General features: G+C 41.6%; 1 protein-coding gene across 1 annotated transcript in view; it reads left to right on the top strand.

The window, feature by feature from the left end:
* LOC146709237 (arf-GAP with coiled-coil, ANK repeat and PH domain-containing protein 3-like) overlaps positions 1 to 17,667 on the top strand; it is a 61,038-nt gene that overhangs the window by 13,489 nt on the left and 29,882 nt on the right. The window lies entirely within an intron of this gene.

Here is a 17,667-nt window from a genome sequence, read left to right as displayed (position 1 = left end):
CTCCAGTGATGTAAGAAATAATAATCTCTGTAGGTAAACAAAACTCTGACAAGTCATTTCACAGTCAATTCAGCTTGAAAGCTGAAGGTCGATCAGATATAGCCAAACAATAAATGCTGACGTGCTTGGAATAGCAGCAGCAGCTACTCAAACTGCAGCAGACGAATGAGAACTCTGTCATTCAGTTACTTTTGCCATAAATAAACTTCTAATCTGTGCATGTTCTGTGAGCCCAATCGCACTTTATAATTACAGTATGCTGAAAGACATCCCAGCACAAATTGGTTTAAAAGCATAATATTTCCTGGACTGGTAGCCAATGTGTCACAGAGTTCATGTAGGGGAAGCCTGACTCCTGAGCGTGACCCCCTTCCATTTAACTGAACTGCTTTTGTTTTGTTTTTTTAGCACTATTGGCTCAGACCAAGAAGGTCCTGAGTTTGAATCCACCATCTGTTCAAGGCCTTTCAGTTTGCATGTTTGCTTTTTCTCTGTTGGTTCTCGAGCTTTCTCCCACAGTCCAAAGACATGCAGTGCGGTTCCGTTAATTGGTGATTCTAAATTGCCCTTAAGCAAATTAAGGGATGGTTGTTTGTCTCTCTGTGTTAGCCCTGCAACTGACTGGCGACCTGTCCAGAGTGAACCCCGCCTTTCACCCTATGCCAACTGGGATGGGCTCCAGCCCTGGATAAGAACTGGATAAGCAGAAGAAAATGGATGATTTTGTTTTTTAGGAATAATTAAAAATGCAAGCAGGTGGAGTAGAGTAACAACACGAAGATAACAGCATAACTTTAAAATGTTTTCTCTTCCAAAATATCTTTATGCATGACACTAGGATACAGTAACCTACCACAGGAGTCCTGTATATCCAGTCAGAGTACATCAATGTACTGTAGCTAAAGCAAGGAAACTAAAATCCGACCTGGCGGTATTTTTTTGGAAAAGATCGACTTGAGTGAGATGAACATTGTCAGATGATCATTGCCGACCTTCTTGGGGTGTTTGGCAGTGACAGACCGTTCTTAAATGGATAAAAGTGTAAATCTGTGGTTGTTTCCTCTTTGGCACATCTGACTTTTGTGTCAGCAGCAGCCTTATTCCGCTGATGTTCGGCCAGAGCTGCCAAAGATAACAGTGGGAAAGCAGTTTCTTGTGCAGAGCTGAGTTATTTCCTCTTTTGCACAACTGTTTCAAAGAGGCATCTCCTCTCTCTCACACATGGTCTCAATAAAATGCACACACGTGCATGCAGAGCCATAAATAAACACCTTAGCTTAGAGCATAAATGTGTTTCTGTAAGTGTGGGAAGCAAGATGTGATCAGATATTCCCACAAGTTATCACACTGCTTTACCTGACAGTGCTTTACCTGGTGATCAAGTGGGGAAAAACCTAAACATTGTGCTTGAAGGAATTCATGTACAAGTGAGCTTTTCTGGCAAAAGTGTGCTGGAGCTCGTTGATTCAGGCCCAAGACTGATACTGTATGTCTCACTGTGTGTTGTGATGATGTCACTCTACTAGCCAATAGATACAGAGTGCATAAGTGCAAACAAAAATATCAGCTAAGACCAAAATATTTTGAATGCTGAGTTCAGTTGCAATTGCCACACCCAGATCTGATTACTGCCAGACCTCTTCAATCAAGAAATCGCTCAAGCAGAACCTGTCTGACAAAGTGACTTGGCTAAAAGATCTTAAAAAGCAACAGATCATGCCATGATCAAAATAAACTGAACAACTGATGAGCCTTTGACAGCCTGTAAAGTGTTATAAAGCCATTTCTAAGGCTTTGGGACTTCAGTGAACCACAGCGAGAGCCATTATCCACAAATTGAGAAAATATGGATCAGCATTGAACCTTCCCTGGAGTGACCGGTCTACCAAAATTAGTCCAAGAGCACGTTGACGACTCACACAGGAGGTCACAAAAGAACCCAAAACAAGATCTAAAGTACTGCAGACCTCACTTGTCTCAGTTAAGGTCAGAGCTCATGATTGAACAATAAGAAAGAGATGGCATCCATGGGAGAGCTCCAAGGAGAAAACCACTGCTGACCAAAAACAGGACAAAGTTTCGTCTCACATTTGCCAAAAACCGTCTTGATGATAAAGACTTTTGGAGAAAAATTCTGTGAACTGACGAGACAAAAGCTGAACTTTTTGAAAGGGTTGAGTTCTGTTACATCTGGTGTAAAACTAACAGAGTATTTCATAAAAAGAGCATCGTACCAACAGTCAGACATGGTGGTGGTAGTGTGACGGTCTGGGGCTGTTGTGCTACTTCAGGACCTGACGACTTGCCATAATTGATGGAACCATGAAAGCTGCTCTCTGCCAGAAAATCCTGTCTGACCATCCGTTTGTCCCGTAATGCTAAAGCTCACTTGGCTTATGCAGCAAGACAACGATCGTTAAAAAATGGCTTAAGAAACAAAGAAACAAAAAAACCAAAGGTTTTGGAGTGGCCAGGTCAGACTGGACTGGAATTCTATCCAACATCCTTTGGCATGACCTTAAGCAGGCCTTTTGTGCTATGCGTGGCTTATCCATACATACCTACAAGCATGTGTGTGTGCATTTCTGGGGTGGAACAAAAAGCAAGCCTTATCAATGCCAAACATTCATTAAGAATGGAATTATCTGTTGCCCTGTGGAACAAAAACAGACTCTTTGTGTTTAACAAAGCCCAAGGAAGGAATGCACACTTAGCTTACCTGTAAGCCTCTCTGTATCCGTCAGTTAATATCTGTATTGTTTCTTCTACCGTTGAATATAAATATTATACAACCCAGATTAGCACAGTTAGGGCTGACTTTTTTTCTTTGTTACATAATAGTTTCTACATCCTGTGTATTTGATAACACAAACATCAAGCATTTTTTACATTTGCATTAACTTGCATTTACAGGAGTGGAGGCTTTTTCCACCATCTTAATGTACTCCATCTGTTTTGATTTACAGTAAAGTTCTAAATGTCAATGTCCACTTTCATTCTGATTTAGTTTCTTTTTTTGGACTTCAGCTCCAGGCAAGTGGGGGATGTGATACAGATCCTGGTTAGTCACTGGTTAGTCATCACAGCAGCATGATATCAGTTGATGCTGTAACTGTGCAGTGAAAATATGTTTTACAGTAGAAAAACTGGGGTTTCACAATTCATTAGTGTGTTTAGGCAACAGAAAGCTGTATTAGACAGGTAGGTTTAATGTTGTAGCTGAGCAGTAAGGCTAATGCAGGTGCCTGGTTTCAAGTCCTCCCCAGGCCATTTCATGGGTTTCATTCAAGTCGCTCTCTATTAGCAATAATGACTACACCCTAGAGCAGGGCGATATGACCAAAAATATTTATCACGATATACATTTAAAAATTTGCTATAACGATATAACTGACAATATAATTGACACCAGACAAAATACTTTACAACTCCACAACTTTATTAGTGCAAAAAAAACCCCATCAATGTATTTTCACTTAAACAAGCAGCTGTTTTTTATGTGCATTAAAGTCATATAAAAATTTAACAGTGCAAATTCCTCGCTGACAGTTTAACCAAAAGGCATTTCAGTGGAAACTGGCTGACATATCCTCAGCATAACCATGTATAATATGCACAAAACTTAAAAAGAGGTTATACACACACAATACGGTAATATTATGTTTAAGCGCAGTACGTATCACTCCGCCTACGATAGCCGTAATGCTCCGACAATCCATCAAGCGGTGCGGCTTCGTAGCTCAGCAAAGTCGTACTGAAACATTTGACAGATTTTCGAGCGCCGTGCACATAAAATCGTTTCGAGGTCAGTAAACACAACCAGAGTTCATACATAAGGCACACGGGATTATAAGGGGCTCTGTCGACTTTCAGAAAAATCAAAGGATTGATTTTAAGTGCGCCGTATTTTCCAAACAATACGGTAATACCGGCCCGCTAGCATGCGCTACCAAAAATAGTGCTTTGTTGTGTATCTGACGGACGAAAGCTAAACCAGTTCCACACCACTGAAGCTGCAGCATTTTTACAAACCAGTTTTGGTTCATCCGTTTCATTTTACGAAGCTTACTGGAAAAACGACTTAAACCTGTTGGTTAAATCTTTGACTTTAGTTAAAAAGAAAAAGGCTGCTTTTTTTGTTTCCTTTATGGGAGATTTTGATTTAGTGAGTTAATAACCTGTTAAATTATGTGACCCCATCTTTATATTTTATTTTCACTATGTATGAAAGTTGCTAATATGTAAGAAATATCTGTTCTCTGAATCTGTAATATATTGTGCATTTTGTTTGTATGTTTATATTACTAATAAAAAAATAAAATAAAAAAAGTTTCATTTTATGATCCGCTTTCGCTCTTCTCATTCTGCGTCGCCGCAATGTGCGTATGTAAACAAAGGCACTGCGCATGCGCTTTTTACCCATATTCTATCGCGATATTTCATTTTCCTATCGTTGCCCAAAATTACACCGGTATTACCGTGAACGGTATGATATAGCCCAGCCCTACTACACCCTGTGCTATCCTGTCAAAAAAGTCCTAAAGAAATATTGTGACTGGTATATGTATACAAGGCATTCAATATATAGAGGCACATTTGAAAGCGAGACGGCTCTATACGGACACTGTTCCTCTGTAGGAATGGCAGTCCAACTGAACTGTGTGTGTTTTTTTGCAGTGACTAATGGAGAGCCATGTTATGCACTGAATACTGTTTTTTGTGTCTGTCTGAGAAAAGAGGCTTTCCGAGACGTCCTTACATTTATCACACTTTGCCTGCATTCATTCCCTCCCGGACAAATGCACAGATGTAAATATTTAACTGTGGCCTTAACAAAAGACGCTCTGCAGGTCATTGCTGTCTGTTGCACGTTCTTCTCTAAAGAGGATAGCCAATATCTGTCTGCTCCTGTATTATCTTCAAGTGTGACTCCATTTCTGCTGTCTGCTACTTCCTCTGTCATCCCTCACTGTGAACTGGCTCTGGGTGGGATGGATGCAAAGAGCACAGAAGCAAAAGGAGCCCTGGGAACAAAGTGCTTTTAAACCACAGGGGTCTTCTTCCTCCTCTGCATTTCTCATGTAAGCTGCATCCGTGTGCGTGTCGCCCGCTGCTAACACCCTGCTGCGAGGTCAGCGAAGGTTAAAGAGTTTAGAGATTTGGATAAATGTGCAGTCCTGCTATTATACTGTCCTTTTAGGCTTCCTGCTGATTTCGGTCTGTGTTTGGAGAGCTCTGCTGTGTCTTTTTATGTTTTAACTTTTTGTTTTGTAGAGCAGTAGCATCATAGTTTTTCCGACTCCAATACCGCACTTCCTAGACTGTGCTGTATCTAAATTTCTTGGGAAGCTCTCGTGTATTCCTCTAACCCCATAATGTGAGAAGAATCTGTAGTTTAACATGTCCTGTCATGCAGGGGATTTCCACATAAGATAAAAGACACATTAACAGAATGTAGGGCAGGTAGAGGACAAGGCTAAAAGTGCATGCAAATAAATGTTTATTTCGTTTTTCCAGTGACTGGATATGGAAAAGAAAGACCAATTTAAATTATTGGACAAATCCAAACGTGATAGAAAGTCTGTCATGTGATATTACTGGAAAGTGAAACTGTGAGTTCAGATTCTTCTGGGTGTTAACAAAGTATGATCAGACTTTTCCTTCAGGCCCAGGGCACACCTCTCCTACACTTGGACAAAGGGCACATGGGTGTGCGTGTGACCGGGAAGTGTGTCGGATTTAAATTTGGTTGGGTTGCGTGTGTGTGTGCGCTGTGTGCAAATGCATTTCCATATATGTGTCATACCTAGATTGCATGTCATCAGCTTTGTGTTGTATTGTTTCTTCCTCTTCTTTTCTTCCTGTCTGCCAAAAATACAGGAATAACTGACTACCAAATCTAGACCACTTTTACTGATAAAGGCTCGGGCTCTCAGATATAGATTAACCCTAGTCACGGATGATGAACTTTTTTAAGTGGAGGTTTTCATTCATCTTTTTCAGTCTAGGACTAGCCTTATTCTCTCTCTTTGGGAAACCTGCTGGAAGAGTTAGGGTGAAGGTGCAGAAGGTTTGGCACCACTTTTGTGCACAGTGTGGATGCATATTATGATCAGCAGGCTCAAGGGAGACTTTCTTTCCTGCATCTCTTTAAATATGAAATGTAGTTTCGTAGAGCAGATCACGGTGTGTACTCTTTCTAGCTTTCGGCTTTGAGATTTTCTGGAAACAGTGGAAACCATTAGTGTCACTTGATGACGATGATGATGTAATTCAGGCTGCATTTTTCAGCAGAATGGCTTCCTGTGGAACTCAGTTTTCTGTTTCTTACCCGCTCTCCTCTTCTGTTGGCAAGAAAGGCAACAAAAGAAACGGAAAAAAAAAAGAACAATTGCACTTTTCAAGCAAAATCTGTTCCAGCTGGCACGAGTCTTGGATACAAGACATTAGAGAAAAATGATTTTTGTCTGCTTCACACTCGGTACAAGAGGTTTTCCAGCACACTTCCTGCCGGCCTTTAGCTGGAATGTACTCTGGAATGAGATAATGACGTTTCCACATCCCAGACAGCTTCGGCAGAAACATTTAGAAATGCAGTGTGTTTATAGTGTGAGGTGTACAGAATGATGGCTTATGAATAATCATAACAACGATACATTATATTTGGTTGAATGCTTTTTGGGGAATTGTTTTTATTGATGTTAGCACAGAGGTGGTCTGACAGCTGGTGGGAAACAGGGAAACTTCTCTTCTCTCCTTGAGTGAATTTGTGGAAGTCTTTATGTTGCGTTATACAGCTACTGCATGACTGCGAGAGGAACTGTTCTTCTCCATTAACAACTATTCCTCCCAATAATTCAAAGGCATAATCCAAAAGATGAATGATATACTGGTGAGACAGATGGTGAAAATCACACTAAATGAATAATAAAAGCTGCAATGTTAATGTTTCCTGTTTTAAAGGAAAGTGTGAGATTTTTTTGAAACACTACTTGTGCCACAGGCTCTTAACTCTTTTTACTATGAGCCCTGGGGTTGGCCTTGTATTGTAGCTGTAATGTCATGTTCTGTCTTAATAACCCTGCTCTTTGTTTATTCCAGTGTATTTATAATTTGTGATTTGCTCGTGTAATTTAGACGGCTGTGACACCATAGGTGCAGTGGGTTATTTTCTGTGTTAGCCATTTTTTCGCACTTCGACTTTTCTGACTTTTTTTTTTTTTTTTCTTACTAGTTTTGCATTTGGCTTGGGTCAGTGTAACTGGACCCTACAGAGGTTGCACAGGTAGTCCAAATCCTCCAGGACAGCACATCAATATGATGCCAGATGTTTTGCTGTATTTAAGCATGGAGGAGATTCCAGGTGACAGGCATTTACTGGACAGGTCCACAGAAGGTCCTTCTATCAGCCGGACCGCTATGTGCTTTGGACTTATCTCAGTTCCCTCGCTGATGTAGTGAGTCCTGGGTTCCTCCTGGTGTACAACAATGCCCAGCCTAATGTTGCATCAGTATCCAGTTCCTGGAGGATGAGGTAAATTGATACCATTGACTGGCCCCCACGCTTGCCTGAACTAAATCCAATAGCACACCTCTGGGACATTATTTGTTGGTCCATCAAGTTCCACCTCAGAGTCTCTGTGAGTCAGTGATGGCCTGGTCCGGATGTGGAAGGAGATCCCCCAGGACACCATACGTCTCATTAGGAGCATGCCCTGACATTCTCAGGCATGCATACAAGTACGTGGGGGCTATAAAAACCCTGAGTACTATTTTGAGTTTCAACAAAATGGATTACCTGCTGCATCATTTATTCACTTTGATTTTTGGGGTGTCTGAATAGCCAACTATGGACTGATAATTTTCATTTCCATCAAACGACGTGGCATCCTTTCCACTCCTAACACATTACCCAGCCCACATCAGTATAGATATCCAGAATGATTCTTTGCCAATAGGTTTGATGTGTTTTGCCTTTAGTTGTCTCGAGCAGTGTAAAAAATCTTCTGCAGTTATGATATGATCATTATTTAAGAAGGTGATTTGTTCACTGCACAGACATGAGAGAGGTATCAGTCTTTTCGTCTACCTCTCAGCAAGAGACCACTAAAGCATATTTCCAAATGTTGAACTCTTCCAAAATTTAAAATTAACATTAACAAAATGTATCCAAATGTTCGCTACCGCTGTTTTATGAGTGTTGCTTGAAATCATTTGTAATCCAGTTAAACTGAGGCTCAAGGTTACCCGCGAGGCTCGTCCTTTTTGTCTGCATCCTGTTTGGTCTCTTTGTCCGAACAGCCATCGGACCAGTCAAATGTTTTTTCAGGGAATGAGTGTGATGTTTGTTGTGTGTTGGGAGTGAGGGAGGGTTTTGGGAAGCACTGAAGGCATCTTTGTTCTCTGCACATAAGATAGTAGTGTTTGGCTTGGCTGGTTATTGGTGTGAAAAGACAGCCTGTTTAGGAAAATGTGTGAGGATCATTGACTGGAGGCTCTTTTAATGGACTCTGAACACGTGTTTGAGCAATTAGTGGCACAGAGCCTTGAATCGTGTTGTATTTTGTTGAATGTTGGACTGTATGGATCTTTAAACACTTTCTGCCATGAAACTGCAGATTTTGAGATTTATAAATATATAATTACACAGATTGTAAATGCATTTCAGGTTTATCTTTTTATGTATGCTCACGCAGACACACACACACAAAAAAAATAAACACACTGTCTTCGGCTTTGTGCCATCAGCAAACACGGGAGTGTTGCAGACAGGAAGCAGACAGATGGACAGACGCAAGCGTACGCAAATGAAACAAAGAGAGTAAGGAGACTGTGATTTGGGGGATCAGTAATCGACAAAAATTATAATTATTATCTCGGAATATTTATAAACAATACTGTTACTGAACAGTGAATATAAGATGTTTGTGCGATGGGATTGAAATTGATTTTTTAATTAGCTGAATGTGGTCTAGCATGGAAGAACAAAGAGATGACGGCTGGGGCTGCTGTTGCTGTCTCCACCCAAAAACCACCTGCTCCTGATCTCAATGATTTCCATTAGTGTGGACGATTTAAAAAAAACCCTACATCATTTCCTCCTCAAACAAAGTGACCTCGTTTTATATTTCCTTGCGTTTTTACAGCTATACCTTGCAGTTCATTAGTATAAAAGAAATGTAACATTAACTGGGAAATGATCTTGAAAGCTGTTATTCAGCAGAAAAAAAAATAAAAAAAATTTCCACGAACACGTACGACTTGAATAACAGAGCTCAGCTCACTGTGATGGGTGTGTTTGTATTGAGCAGGACTGACCACAGCTTAAAGCTCCTGTGGGATCCGCGTGCTACTCAAGGGCACTTTGCCTGTCACAGCGGGCGCTGCAGATGCATCACAAGCCACACTACAGCCACGAGCTCACCGCTGTAATGCACCGCCTCATCAGTGACAAAGATCGTATCAGCGGGTTGATATGTTTCATCAGGAGGAGAGGAGTCAGTGTAAGAGCACACGTCGATGAATAATGTGCTTTTTAGAAAAGGAAGAAGCTGAAAGGAGTGATGGAGGAGTGGTGGCGGGGGGCGCGCAGGGACAGACACATTAGACAAAGAGGAAATTGGTCAGTAAAAAAAAAAGAAAAAGGGGAGAGTAATGCTGATGCCTGTTGCCATGGTGATGTGGGTCAATGACTGGTTGCCATGGTGATCGCTACTTGGAATTCTGGGAAGGGATATTTTGGCGTGTGCGTGTGGATGAGGGGAGACGTTTATTCAATATAACTGAGAATGTGCAGCATGCGTCTGTGTGTACGGACGGGCACCTTTATAACAGCAAGTGTGGTAACGTGTGCTGCAGTAAGTCAGGCGCAGTGCTGCTCAAAATTCAAAATAAAGAAAGAATATCAAGATAACGGTGCAGCCTGTAACCTGTCATTACTTTGTGTAAGGATGATTTAGTCTCTAAGGTCTGCATATTTGAGACTTTGTGATCAAAGGTCAGAGGTCACTGTGACCTCACTCAAAGATGTACTTGGTATTTATGACCAGTGTTGGTCAACTTACTTGAAAATATTAATTAGTTACTAATTACTGATTACTTCCCAAGAAAGTAATCCCATTACTTTACTGATCACTTACACAACCTGAATACATTCTAAAGCAATAGACAATTCAATTTTTTCTGCATAATCCATCAGATGAAATTTGAATGAAAAAGACTCTTTCTAAAAAAATGTTTTATTAGTTTTCATCACTAACTTTATGCACTTTGCATCAAGCAAGAATTAAATTATATGCAACAGTCTTTGACTTGAAGAAATTTGTTCAAAATTTAAACCTTTTTTCTGCGTATTCCAGCATATAAAATAAAATAATTTTTTGTGTTTACACTCACTCTTTCAAATAGATGCAAGTAAAACACAGCAAAAAAGGAATAAAATCAAAGACTCCTGTCGCTCTTAAATCTATTGTCAACTGTTTAGGAGGAGTGGGGCCGGTGGTCGTACTTGCTCCCACACTCCATATTATCCATTGTTGTTCTACACATTTCTGTTACTACCACAGCGTCGCACGCTCGTACGTCATTGTCATGAGACACTGACAAACAAAATCACAGTTTAGTAACGCAGCGTGCTTATGGGAAAGTAACAGTAAGCTAATTTTTTTTTTTGCAATAGTAATGCCTTACTTGCAGCATTTTATATATATATATATATATATATATATATATATATATATATATATATATATATATATATATATATATATATATATATATGAAAAAGTGACTGATCAAATTCAATCAAAGTTAGATTTATATGCAAATAAATCCATTAATGCACTCGACATAAATCTGGACAAAAACAGCCAAGCTTTAAAATTTCAGAATTTCATATCAGAAACGTTGGTACAGGCATATGGAACGCCAGGACTGCCATAATGAATTAATTAAATACACCATTAAATAATTAATTAAATGTGGCAATAATTAATTAAAATTGGAATTAATTAATTAAATAAATAGTTATGATATATGTAATTAATTAATTATTGACACATTTAATTAATTATTTATGTATTTCACGTTTTAATTAATTATTGACACATTTAATTAATTAATTATTGACATATTTAATTAATTATTTATGTATTTCACATTTTAATTAATTATTGACACATTTAATTAATTATTGACACATTTAATTAATTATTGACACATTTAATTAATTATTTAATGATATATTTATTTATTTCATTTTGGCAGTCCTGACGCCTGGCTCTCATCATGAAATAATTTTATCTGTCAGCCTCACCCATCAAACTCAGGGGGCGGGGTTAACGCTGATCGAGTCAAAACCATTGCTTTGGCCTGGTGGCCATTGTTTCTAGCACACAACAGCATGTGGAAGCTAACAGAACTGAGCTTTGAAAAACCCTGTTTGTGTGTTACCAAATACCGTTTTAATATTTTTTTAGCCGAGAATGTAGTGGTTTAATCTTCATGTGTCTGGTCGGTTTGTCAAGATACAGCCTCTTTGCAAAAGTGTTTCGATGATTTCGGAGATGTCTGCCCAGTCTCACGGCAAAGCGTGGGATAGACCCGCTCGCCTCGCAAGCAATCCCACCGACAAAGCGCAGGCCCCGGTACACAGCTGTAGTAACCCCCGCTGACTTCTTTTACTGAGGTTATATTTATCGGTGTTTTATTTCCTGATGTTCTTATGTGTCCTACGTGTTTCAGTCGCCAATTCTGAATTATAACTAACATTAAAAACATGTTTAAGGAGGAGAGAGAGCAAATAAATCTGTTTAACATCTGATCTTTGGGTTTTTGTTCAGTAATCAGCGTGACCTGTGTATAAACACATAAAAGAGATAACGTTGGTGTTTCCGTCATGTAGTAACTGCTGGCTTTAACTGTACAAAGGTTGTTCGACACTATGAAACACATACAGACTTCATGATGTTCGGCTAATATTTTTATTGTGAATATTAATCATGCTGACCTCGCTCTGTACACCACGCAGCGAGGTCAGCATATCCACGATATCCTCAGCTCCATGAGTTAACACAAAGTTTCCCAGCTGACTATCTAACTGCCAACTATTCCAGAGACGTGAAAATATACAGCATAAAGAAAAGTGTAAGAGACTCAGCAGCAGATTAGAATAACAGTTTGTGGCGTGAATAAGACACGGCGGGACCACGGAGCAACGTTCAGAGTCATCTTTATTTACATCTCACCACACCACAACACCCCCAAACCCTTCAGTCCCCGTGTTTTTAACTAGGCGGGCGTGATTAAGGATGCCGTGCAGGTGCGTCCGCCCTCCCTGCACGGCACCGCAGACCACGCCCCACCACATACCCCCATCGCCCGATTGAGGCCGGGGAGCCATCCGGCCGAACCTACTCCCCCACCGCCAGTGGGAGAGGGAATCAGCCCGGACAGCTGGCACCCCCAGGCCCCGGCCAAGCGACGGGGAGGTTCAGGCGGCCGCCCGCGAATCCAGCGGCGCAGGCAAAGCTGGTTCGGAAGTCGGACACGTGACAGGTGCACCCGGCGCGGCCGGCACAAGCGTGAGCCCCAGCTCACAGGTGGCTGGGCAGAGGTGTGGCGTGTACAGGCCTCTGGTGGTGGTGAGGCCGGTCTGGCGAGCACGGCGATCTCAAGCGTGGCGCCCGCCTCGCTCGCCAGTTCCACTCGAGCAAGCTCCCCTGGCACTGGGACCTCCAGTTCCTTGCGCGGCCCCTCCGTCACCGCTGTCGCTCCCTGCTGGAGCAGCCCATAGCGCGACTCCTCCGTCACTACTGCTCCCTCCGCCGCCACTCCCGGCTCCTCTTTCTCCAACCGGCGCAGACCCTCGCGCACCTCGTCTGCCGCCTCCGGTTGGAGCGGCTCATCCACCACTCCCGGCAGGAGCAGCCCTTCACCTGGCTGTTCCCCCTCCTCCGGCAGGCGCAGATCCCCGCGCGCCTCGTCTGCCACCTCCGGCTGCTGAGGTGCCTCACGCGGCTCCTCCACCGCTTCACTGTCCTCGGGACACACCTGTGGGGGTGGCGCCCAGGCCCAGAGCAGCGCCGCCAGCTCCCCAATCCTTTCCAGGTGCCGCTCGGACTGGTCCTGCAGCTCTTCCTGCTGGCGACGCACCTCCGCCGCCTGCTCCCGCTGGGCGGCCGCCATTTCGGCCACCCTCTGGGCCAGCTCCTCCATTCCCTGGCTCCGATATGGACCCGCCGTGCTGCCTCCTGGGTTTCGGCACCAATGTGGCGTGAATAAGACACGGCGGGACCACGGAGCAACGTTCAGAGTCATCTTTATTTACATCTCACCACACCACAACACCTCCAAACCCCTCAGTCCCCGTGTTTTTAACTAGGCGGGCGTGATTAAGGATGCCGTGCAGGTGCGTCCGCCCTCCCTGCACGGCACCGCAGACCACGCCCCACCACACAGTTATACATTTAATAAATCACCAAATGAATCCAAGAAACGAGCAAACCTGTTCCGACAATTTGAATTTGTATTCCCTCAGCTGCAGACTCGCTGCTGTTTAAATGTTTGAAAAGGAAGATTAGATATAAACAAACGTCAAACATAGACTCAGTCTGCCTTCACATTTGATATGAGGCCAGCACGTATAGTGGCCTCAGCAGGCTATTACTGAAATACACGTGCTATATCATAAACTATGATATAAACAAGGAGGTCCTATTAACATGTTTAGTTTTAAAGAACACCTTCCTGCCTTTAGTCTCATTCATGAGCAGTATTAGTTTTCTTCTAACATCCAGAAGTCTGCACAATGTGTTTCATAGTTTGTAACAAGCCTTTGACAGGTAAACATAACATGACCGAAAAAGCAAAAAAAAAAAAAAAAAAAGAGAGAGAGAGAGAGAGTGTTGACATAAGAAGAGAAAATGCTCTCAATTATGGAGACAGGCAAATGGTTCATTTATGTTTGATGTGTGTTTATTCCTCCCTAAATATCGTCGGTGAAGTTTGCCATGCACGTCAGATTTTCCTGCGCATTTTTATACCTCTGCCAACAGAGAGAGAAAAAAAAATCACATTCTAACAGACAGCTGGTGCTTAGAATACAGTTGAATAACTATTAAAAAACAGATGATATTTAGATGATAGTTCAGTCTAACACATGTGCCAGTGGTTCATTAAACATCTGTGAAACTATGCAGTTATGAAACGTAACTTTAACCTCAGCCAAACCGATTTGCTCAGTTGTAAATAAAACAGCGAAGTAAACGTGACCCGACAGACAGAACCTGAGTGAATGAAGTCCAGCGTTTAACCACTGAGAGCTAAAACTCAGCTGAGGTTTGAAAGCTGTGTGCTGGTTATTGGACATCAGCCGCTGATAAAGCTGTTCGCCTATAAAGTGCTCTGTAAGGAAACGAGCTCCAGCAGCTCTGCGCTCGGGGAAAATACTATATTTACTTATCTTGTGCAGTTAAACTGTGACTATCACCAGGTAACTAGGCGTGTTTCTTGAATTAGCAGCAGGTGTTAAACAGCTGACAGATGAGGAGGAGGATGCATGCAGGTAAACTGAGGGTCTGCTGAGCTGATCGCTGGTTTCGTGAAAAAAATGTCAGCTCGTTCTTTATGTTACAGAAGCACAGAGACACAAGACCAGGCGGAAAGAGACGATCGTTCGGTGAAAATGAGAATCTGCGAATGCAACATGTGGAACACGGAGAGTGGAATATGTAAACAAACCGGTTAATGTACCCCCCTCGGTGCACTCTGCATGCTAACTGTTAGCAGAGCTAGTGAAATCTCTGAAAACATCTGAGCACTTTTGCAAACATGTTCTATGTTGACAACCTGACCAGACATACGTCGCGACATTCGCGGCTAAAACACTGTTAAAAGTGTAGCTGGTGACAGAAAAACGGCCTGTGATTTGATCTGCATTCTGGGATAACTGGCTGCCCCAAGTCTACACAAGCAATCGATTATCTAGGATCGACCTGTTTTGACTTACTTTGCACGGCAACCAATCAAATGTTAGAGAAGCTGCATGGGCAGCGTTAACCCCGCCCCCTGAGTTTGATGGGTGAGGCTGACAGATAAAATTATTTCATGACGAGAGCCAGGCGTCAGGACTGCCAAAATGAAATAAATAAATATATCATTAAATAATTAATTAAATGTGTCAATAATTAATTAAATGTGTCAATAATTAATTAAAATGTGAAATACATAAATAATTAATTAAATGTGTCAATAATTAATTAATTAAATGTGTCAATAATTAATTAAAATGTGAAATACATAAATAATTATTTAAATGTGTCAATAATTAATTAATTACATGTGTCATAACTATTTATTTAATTAATTAATTCCAATTTTAATTAATTATTGCCACATTTAATTAATTATTTAATGGTGTATTTAATTAATTCATTATGGCAGTCCTGGCGTTCCATATAATTTGAGCCTTCTGATGAAACCCTGTTGTTAATGGGTTTCTGGGTCAATGTGTGTCTTCTGTTTTTGTATCTTTGTTTGCATGTGTCTTTGTGTGTCTGTCCAGGTGCGTAATCAACTCCTCATTCATTTGGTGAGTCACACTTTTCTGTATGTATCAGTGAGGGGTGGGAGTGCACTCTCCACATGAAATAGTGAATATGTAGTGAAAACAGGAGTATGCCATTCAGCCCCCACAGCTGCCTGGCTTGATGAGTCATCTGGTAAACAATAAAAAATGTGATACAACAAACTGTTGTAAGAACAGCATGCTCGTTCAGTGAGAAAAATGCTCGCTATGCATGCATTTACAACCCTGCTCACAGTAAAGTTCATGTTCTGATGTAAAGCAAATTTAATTGAAATTCAAAATGAGATTGGTTACTTGGTTTCAACATTAAAACAGTGTTGCCTTCATACTATTTTCTACTAAATTAAGGCATTTAATTAAGGTATTTTAGCTCTTAGGTCTGGGCTTGCCTACTATCAGCAGACGTGATTCCTTTACTTCTGTCCTCCAGGTCCTTGAAGTGATGCTGATGTGAATGCGATGCTGTGTGACAAGCTGAGTCTGGAAGACATGAGGGAAAGCTCAGGGCATTGAAGTGTGTGTGTGTGTGTGTGTGGGGGGCATGAGAAGAGATGTGAGATGACGTAGCGTGCAGGCTGCATGCTACAGTACACCAACAGCATGGGGAACAAGAATAGACTCAGCACACTCGTAGGTTGTAGTTGAGGCTGATGGATGTGCACATGGTGGTAGTGCACGTGAGCCCCCCCCCCCTTCACTAGTGATGTCAGCCCATGTACACCCTGCTAAAACTGGCAGTGCATATAAGCCCATCCCCCTTCTAAATGGCCTGCATTATTGTTGGAGCTACTTTGGGGTGTTTTTGCTACTTTGTCTGTTTACACAAACTGAACACGCACATTGGAAACAAATATATATATATATATATATATATATATATATATATATATATATATATATATAATTTATTTATTTATTCTTTTAAAAAAAATTATTATACATTACATTTCATCAGTCTGTTCTTCCTGTCATAAACATGCAGACATCCACCATTGCAGGATTACCCATAATCGTCCATGGAAGTCTGTCTTACTTGATTCCACTACAATCCCTTGTGGTAAAGGGAAAAATAAGGACAAACCTACATTAACACACACACATGCTTGCTCTCTGTCTCTTGCATACACACATAATTAGCTTGTTAATGCTGTTTATTTACTTAACCTTCACAGAGCTGACAACTTTCTCAGTGAACTGATTTTCAGCGCGTCACCATTATAACCCTACAGGCATGTGTATCGATGCAGAAAACATCCATGCCAAATGCATGCTGCAAAAACCTCTACATGCATCAAACCTGTAACATAAAACAACGGTCCCGCCACACACAAGTGATGTTGTGCTGAACTCGAAAGCTTTGATCAATAGCATATCGACTGCTGCCGCTGTATTATATGTCATCTGAGTCACCCTTGAATCAAATGCCAGTCAATGTTTATTAGGCACACGCCACCAGAGACACAACACCCTTGTAATGAGCTTATCCTCTAAACTGAACAGCTGCTTGACATTGGTGGTGTTCAGTACAGAGTGACTTAATTGAGAAGATGATACTGTTGGATAAACACACAGCTTGGAAGACAAAAAAGCAGAAATTGAACCATTCCTGAGCACATGCAACAAATTACAAAGTCAGCTTAATGAACGATCTGTGCTAACACCTTTTTTTCATCGCTCTCTCTGTGAAACGATAAATACCTGCCATCTTGCAGACCACACACATGCACACATGCTCTGTCAGTGTGATGTTGTGGTAGAGAAAAATTCAGTCTGTCTAAACAGAATGGGTCGTGGGTGAGAGAAAAAGAAATGGGCAAGTGGAAGACAGATGCAAGTCAAGAATCGGCAGCTCGTGGCTTTTTTGGAACTTTCAGGACCAGCATATTCCCAGAAAGTAATCCTGGGATTGCTTTTTTTCTGGATCAGCTGCTAACTGACTAAACTGTCTCGTCCTGTCCCTCCCACTGCGTTTCATCCCTTGTACAACACACATGAGCAAGCCTAAACCTTAATCACATTAACTAGCTGGGCAGCTGCTGGTGCTTTTTTCCCTCTTCTGTGACGTATAAAACCAGCTGCAG

This window comes from Copadichromis virginalis, linkage group LG5 (assembly GCF_057382275.1).
Source record: "Copadichromis virginalis isolate Kocher_CV1m ecotype Utaka linkage group LG5, C_Virginalis_male_GT1.1, whole genome shotgun sequence".
NCBI lineage: Eukaryota > Metazoa > Chordata > Actinopteri > Cichliformes > Cichlidae > Copadichromis > Copadichromis virginalis.
This window is presented reverse-complemented; position numbering and strand designations above follow the sequence as displayed.